Consider the following 7,824-nt stretch of genomic DNA (forward strand, 5'->3'; position numbering starts at 1 on the left):
CAGGAGGCTGCCCGCCGGAGTACCGAAACTAAATTCTTAATATTTTATATCTCTCTAAGTAAATTTTTAAATAAATTAAAATTTTTAATAACGGATCTCTTAGTTTTAGTATTAATAAAGAATATAGCGAAATGTAATAAGTAATGTAAATTGTAGAATTTAGTAAATTATTAAATTTTTAAACGTATATTGCATTTACTAGTATTCTAGCGAATATATTTATTTAAACATTATTTTAATTATTAAATTCTATTTACATTAGGGATCTACGGTTATTTATAGTCCTTTAAAATTAATAGTAGGTTTATTAATTATATTAAGTATAGTAATTTTATATTACTATAATCGTACGGCGGGTTCTTATTATAAAACCCTTTATTTCTAAGGTTGACTTTGGATTAGGTAGGAATACTTATTAAATTTAAGTATATTAATAAGCAGAGGAAAAGAAATTAATAGGGATTGCCCTAGTAATGGCGAGTGAAGTGGTAATAGTTCAAATTTGAAATTTAACTTCGGCCCGAATTATAATTTATAGAAGAAGCTTTTAGTAAAGTACTTTTTAAATCCCTTAGAACGGGGCGCTATAGAGGGTAAAAACCTTATATAGTTGGATGCCAATTTAATATAAAGTTCCTTCGACGAATTGAATAGTTTAGGAATATTATTTAAAATAGGAGGTAAATTTCTTCTAAAGTTAAATATTAGTTAGAAACTAATAGTATATAAGTAGAGTAATTGAAAGATAAAAAGTATTTTAAAAAGAGGGTTAAATAGTACGTAAAATTATTAAAAGGGAAGTATTTATAATTAGATTTGCGTTATTCCAATTATTTAGTATTTTTATTAGTATATTTGGGATAGTTTAGGCTAATATTAATTTTAGTAGGGGGATAAAGGTCCGGGGAATGTAGCTCCTCTAGGAGTATTATAACCCTAAGCGTAATACCCTTACCGGGATTAAAATTCGTATATTTATAAAGATACTAATATAATAATTATTAATAATTTGTTTTAAAATATAGATTAAGGAATTAAGGTTTTACGTAAGTATTTGGGTATAAAATCCGTATACGTAATGAAAGTAAATATAAGTAAGAGCTTCGGCGTATTATTAACCGATTTTAATATATTTAAATAAATTTAAGTAAGAGTATTAAGCTTTAGACCTAAAAGATAGTAAACTATACTTAGATAGGGTGAAGTTAGAAGAAATTCTAATAGAAGTTCGTAGTAGTTTTGATATATAAATTAATTATTAAATTTAAGTATAGGGGCAAAAGATTAATTGAATTATTTAGTAGCTAGTTACCGCCGAAGTTTCCCTTAAGATAGTAGTATTATTCTTTAGTTTTATAAAATAAAGCGAATAATTAGGGATTCGGGGGCGCTTTTTAACCTTTATTTATTTTTAAACTTTAAATATATAAAAAACCCTTATTATTTAATTAAATATAAGTATTCAAATATATTAATATTAGTAGGCTATTTTTAGTAAATAGAATTAATAATATAGAATAAACCGAATACAGGATTAAGGTATTAGAGTGGACGTTTATTAAATACTATAAAAGGCGTTAGTATATTTTAATAGTAGGACGGTAGCTATAGAAGTTAGAATCCGTTAAAGATTATATAATAATTTATTTACCGAATATATTAACTTTAAAAATAAATAGTACTTAAGCATTCTACTTATACCCCGCCTTTAGAATAGAAATAATACCTTAAGAAGTAGGCGGTTATAGAAGTTAGTAATAAAGCTTAAGGTATAAGCCTAGGTTGAACGGCCTTTAGTGTAAATTTTAATAGTAGTAGTAAATACTTTAATAAGAATTTAAAGGATTGAAGTAGGGAAAAGTTTTATATAAATAGTAGTTGGATATAGGTTAATCGATTCTAAGCTATAGGGAAGTTTTGTTTTAAAGGGGTATTTATACTCTATATAGCGAAAGGGAAGCTGGTTAATATTTTGGTATTTGAATGTGGGTTTTGCGTAATAATATAATTAAATGCGGAGACGACGGCGGGGGCCCCGGGTAAAATTCTTTTTTCTTTTTAATAGTTTATTATTTTAAAAATAGTTTGTTTGGAGATAGGGTTTAATAGCCGGAAGAATTTAATATTTTTATTAGGTCCGGTGCGTTTTTAATATCCTTTAAAAATCTATAGGAGGGAATAATTTTTATATTAGGTTATATTTATAATTGTAGTAGGTCTTTAAAGTAAATAGTCTTTGGTTGATAGAATAATATAGATAAGGGAAATTAGTAAAATAGATTTGTAATTTCGGGAAAAAGATTAGCTTTAAGGGTTAGGTATATTGGGTTTTAGGTAAATGCCTTAGGAGTAGATTGCTACTAGTTAGGTAATTGGTTAGTAGCTTTTAGTATTTGGGTATAGAAGTTTTTAGTAGATTTCGGTTGTTCGGTATATATTTAATAATTAATTTAAAATTAGTATAGATAGGGGGAATTTAATTATTTAATTAAAATATAGTATTGCAATAGTTAGAAAGTAGTATTAATATAATATAATTTTTATTTAGTATTCTAAATATTAAAGTGAAGAAATTTAATTAAGTGTAGGTAAATGGCGGGAGTAACTATAATTTTTTTAAAGTAGTTAAATATTTTATTATTTAATTAGTAATGCGTATAAATGGATTAATAAAATTCCTACTATTTTTATTTATTATTTAGTGAAACTATAGTTAAGGGAACGGATTTAGTAGAATTAGTGGAGAAAGAAGACCCTATTAAATTTAACTTTAATTTAATATTGTAAAAAGATATAGGAGGTATAGAATAGGTGGGAGCTTTGGTATTAGTAAAATACTATTATTCTTATTATTTTTTTATTTATTTAATTAAGTAGGGCTGGATTTTTGTTTAATTTCTAGTTTTAAGGTCCTTTACGGGCTAATCCGGATTGAAAATATTATTAGGTAGGGAGTTTGGTTGGGGCGGTATATTTATTAAATTATAATGTAGGTGTCCTAAGGGGGGCTTATAGAGAATAGAAATCTCTAGTAGAATAAAAGGGTAAAAGTCCCTTTAATTTTAATTTTTAGTATAAATACAAACTATAAAAGTGTAGTCTATTAATCCTTTAGTCCTTTGAAATTTAAGGTTAGAGGTGTTAGAAAAGTTACTATAGGGATAATTGGTTTGTGGCGGTTAAGTATTTATAGTAATATTGCTTTTTGATCCTTTGATATTAGTTTTTCTTATTATATTGAAGTAGAATTTAGTAAGCGTTAGATTGTTTATTTACTAATAGGGAATATAAGTTGGGTTTAGATTATTATAAAATAGGTTAGTTTTATTTTATTAATAATTTTATTATAATAGTAATTAAATTTAGTATAAAAGGAATTGCTTATTTAAATAATTAGTTTTTATAGTTATTTGACTGGGTAGTATTGTAATACTACTATTTATTAGATAATGGTTAAATATTTTTAAATTAGAATTTATATTAGAATACGATGATATTTTTAATATATTGTAGATATATAAGAATAGGCTCTAACTTTGTATTTTAGTAGGCGATTCCTTTGTTAATTTTAAAGTAGCTAGCGGTAATTTACGTATTGTAATTTTAATACATATTAGATTAAATCCTTTATAGATAATTTAAATATACGAAAGGGTCCTATAAGTAGTAGAATAGCTTTATTATTATAATTTACTAAGGGTAAGCCTTCCTTCGTTTAGATTTTTTAATAGAAGGGTCTATTTAATAAGTAGGTATTTATTGGGGGGTCCTTTTAAAATTTAATTATTAAAGCCTAAGAGGGCGAAAGTATTTTATTGGAGGGAAAGTATAGGGTAAATAGGGATAGGAAGGGGATTTAGTTAAATTTAGTATTTTTTAAGTTTAAATAATATTATTTTAGGAATGCGGGTAGGCTAAATATAAGGGGTTTATTATATTAGTAGTTAATTTATAGAAGGTTTAATAGTTATATATAATATATATTCAGGGAAGTATTAATTAGCGTAATATACGTAGGTACGGCTGGGTTAGGCCTTTATAAATTTTAATAATTATAGTAGGTAGAGTAGGTAAGAGTAATTAATTAAGTAGCGGTGGGGTAAGAGTGATTAGGTAGGCGAGTAATTTTTAAATAAATTTGTAATTTTAAATAAGTAAATATATTTATAATTAGGTTAAGTATAGTATTAGGTAAGTAAGTGTATTCGAATTATATAAAGTAGTATAGAGAAGAGAGGGTAAATAAGTATATCCGGGCGGGTTAGGTATATAGAGTAGGTAGGTGCGTTTGGGTATGGAATTTTTGTATAGATAGTAGTTATATTAGGAAGGTAAGGGCGAAGGTTTGTGTAGGGTAGGTAAGAAGGATTAAGAAGTTTAAGGGGGCTAAAGGGTTATTTTCTAACTCCTATTAGAAGGGGTTTATTAAAGGAAAGGGTAGGGTAGTAGTAGGAAGGGGTAAATAAATAAAGAAACTATATAGTTAAATAAAAGTATTTATAATTTTTTTATTAGAAAATATAGTAGGGTAAGTAGGAAAAGGTTATATAGAATTATATTTTTATATAAGGTAAAAATATAAAGGGGGAGGCTATTTTTTTAATTTTTAAGTAGGCGAGGCAGTAAGTAGGCTATTTGGGTTAGGAATGGTTTAATTTTTAAGGAGGGAGCGAAAATTTCTTTCTTTTTTTTTTTTTCTTTTTTTATTTATTTATTTTTTTTCTTTCTTCTTTTTCTCCTCCCTCTTTCTTCTTCCTACTTTTATCCTCTTTATTATTCTTCTTCTTCCTTTTCCTTTCCTCTCTATCTTCCTTCGTTTTAATTCTTTTTTTCTTTTTTCTTCCTTTTTCTTTTTTCTTTTTAGCTTTTAACCTTTTTTTAAGGCTTTCCTCTCTTAATATTTCTTTCCTTATACTTTTAAACCCCCCTCCATTCCCTTCTTTTATATTATATTTATATAAGGATAAAAAAGTAATATGATTAATATGTAAATAAAATAAAGAAGGTTCTTATTCTTCTTTTCTTTGTTTTTTTTTTTTTTTTTTTTTTTTTTTTTTTTTTTTTTTTTTTTTTATATATATTTTTCTTACTTTCCTTCTACCTTTTTATTTTTATAATATTTTGCCCCTTTAGTAAGCTTCTTCCTTTCTTTTTCTTTTTATTCTTCTTTTCGTCCTTTTATTTTACCTCTAAATCTTTATTAAGTAAGGGCGTTTATAAAGTAAATAAATACTTTTAGAGTAGTAGGAGCTAAATTATAATAAAAGTAGAAGTTTTTTTTATAAATATAGGAAGAAAAAGGTATTTAGAGGCGATTAAGTTGATTAATTAGAATCTATACGGTTTTGAATAAATTATTAAGGAAGGGTAGGTAAATAATTGATAGTAGGAAAGAAGAAAAAGAAGAAAAAAAGAAAAAAAAAAAAGAAATTTTAAAAATAGTAGAAGAAGAAGGGTAATAGAATTTAAGGAGTATAAATAGTTAGTAAAATAGGTAGGGTATTAGGTAGCTTTAGTTATATAGGTAGGGAGGATATATTAAGGTTAGTATATTAATAAAGAAGGTTGAATTAGTAAATATAAAAAGAAAAAAATAAGAGTAATATAAATATTTTTAATATAATTATAAGATATTATAAATTATATTAGGGAAGATAAAAAGTAGTTAGTTTTTTACTTAGTAGAAATATAGTTTGAATAGACGTTATAAGGTAAGTATATTTACTTTATATAAGAAAAGCGTAACCGAAGTTAAAAAGGTAGAAGAGGGAAAGGTAGTAAAGGGTAGTATTTATTAAATATAGGGTAGGTAAGAACAATTAGGTAAGTAAGGAAGGTATAATTGACCTTTAGAAGTTGAAGTTTTAAAAAAGAAAATTATAAGTAGGTAGTATTTATTAAGTATAAAGTAGGTAAAAATTATAAGGTAAATACAATAGGTTTATATAAAAAAAGTAAAATTAAAATTAAAAAGAAAAAAATAGTAAGCGGGTAATATTTATTAAGTATAAGGTAGATAAGAATAATTAGGTAGGTAAAGAAGGTATAATTAATTTAATAAAGAAGGTATAGTCTTTATAAATTTAAAATAAGATTTTTGAGAAGGTACGATTTAGTTGGGTAGTTAGATAATTATAAATTAATTTTTAAAATTTTTTATATTAAGGAATTTCGTAGGAGTTGAAAAATTATAGTTTAGACTATCGGGCTATACTATTCCTAGATTCGAGGTTGGAAGGTATATAAGAAGGAGCGGCGGAGAGTAATAGGAAAGAGTAAGTAGTAAAATTATTCGATTATCCCTACTTCCGGCTCCTTTTTATAGGTATAAGTAAGGATATATAGGGCCTACTCTATTTAGAAACTTTTTATAGGAGGGCTATTTTAATTTATAGTTTAAGTACCTTCTTATAGTAATTTATAAAGGAAATTAAATTTTAATTTATAAAGTATTATTATTACGTAGCTCCTTATAGTCTACTAGGGAGTTAATGTTAATAGTGTAAATTACTTTAGTATTATTTTAGTAAAGGTTTTGTTTTTATTAAATAATATTTAAGAAGATCCTATAAGTATTAGGGAGTACCCTATAAATATTGAAGGGTAGGTTCTATAAATAATTAATTATTAATTAAATTTATTTATAAACTGCTAGGGGTATTGGTTAGTTAGGGAAGCCTTTAGGTAGAACCTTTTATATTAGGCTTCCTTTTGGAGCGTATAAGCGGTATGCGAGAGGCGTTTTACATTCTCCTATTTTCTTACTAATTATATTTTGGGGAATTTAGAAGGGGAAAGTAAATATATATTTCAAAGTAAATTCGGCCTTGCTATACGAGCTTCGGATTATTTACTTTTATAATTTTGTAAATTCTTTTATTTATTTACGAATAGTTAGTCTTTTTAGGCGTACGATAGTTATTTAATTAATTCTATTAGTAGTTATATATTTATTTTAAAGATTAAGTTATATATATTTAAATTTAAGTAATTAAATTGCGAAATTGCAAATAGTTTATTAAATTAATTATAATTTATTTAATAGTACTTTACTATATAAATAACTATAGTAATTCTAGAGTTAATATATGTTAAAAACCCTAATTTCGGAAGGGGTATATTTATTAGATTAAAAATTAATACCCTTTAGGGTTAATTAGTAATTTATAATAATTTTTCGAATTATATAGCTTTACGTTAGTAATAGTTTATTTAAATTTTTGCCCTATTAATTTTCGACGGTTGGGTTTTGGCTAGTTATAGTGATAATAGGTAATGGAGGGTTAGGGCTCGACCTTGGAGAAGGAGTTTGAGAAACGGCTATTATATTTAAGGAAGGTAGTAAGCGTGTAAATTATTTAATTCCGATATAGGGAGGTAGTAATAATAAATATTAATATAAGGCTCTTTTAGGTTTTGTAATTAGAATAAGTATAATTTAAATCCTTTAACGAGGAATAATTGGAGGGTAAGTTTGGTGCTAGTAGTTGCGGTAATTCTAATTCTAATAGTATATATTAAAGTTATTGAGGTTAAAAAGTTTGTAATTGAACTTTGGGCTCGGCTTATTAGTCCGTTTTACTATATATATTAATTGGGTTGGGCCTTTTTTTTTGGAGAACTATATACTTTTTATTAAGTATGTTGGGGAATTAGGACTTTTACTATAAATAAATTAGATTATTTAAAGAAGGCCTATATTCGAATATATTAGTATAGAATAATAGAATAGAATATATAGTTCTATTTTATTAGTTTCTAGGACTGTTGTAATAATTAATAAGGATAGTCGGGGGTATTAGTATTTAATTATTAGAGGTGAAA

The 7,824-nt window shown here is 25.3% G+C and overlaps 3 non-coding genes across 3 annotated transcripts; all 3 read left to right on the forward strand.

The window, feature by feature from the left end:
• The first annotated feature begins 79 nt into the window (after positions 1-79).
• Positions 80-233, forward strand: NCU17327. The gene has a single exon (XR_898043.1). It is a non-coding gene; the product is annotated as a 5.8S ribosomal RNA (ribosomal RNA).
• Positions 234-250: 17 nt separating this feature from the next.
• Positions 251-3,559, forward strand: NCU15734. Its single transcript, XR_898044.1, has one exon. It is a non-coding gene; the product is annotated as a 28S ribosomal RNA (ribosomal RNA).
• Positions 3,560-6,926: 3,367 nt separating this feature from the next.
• Positions 6,927-7,824, forward strand: NCU15735 (the record flags this gene model as incomplete). The annotated part of the gene is made up of 1 exon (XR_898045.1): positions 6,927-7,824. It is a non-coding gene; the product is annotated as an 18S ribosomal RNA (ribosomal RNA).

Source organism: Neurospora crassa (genome assembly GCF_000182925.2).
Source record: "Neurospora crassa OR74A unplaced genomic scaffold supercont12.8, whole genome shotgun sequence".
In the NCBI taxonomy this organism is placed as follows: Eukaryota; Fungi; Ascomycota; class Sordariomycetes; order Sordariales; family Sordariaceae; genus Neurospora; species Neurospora crassa.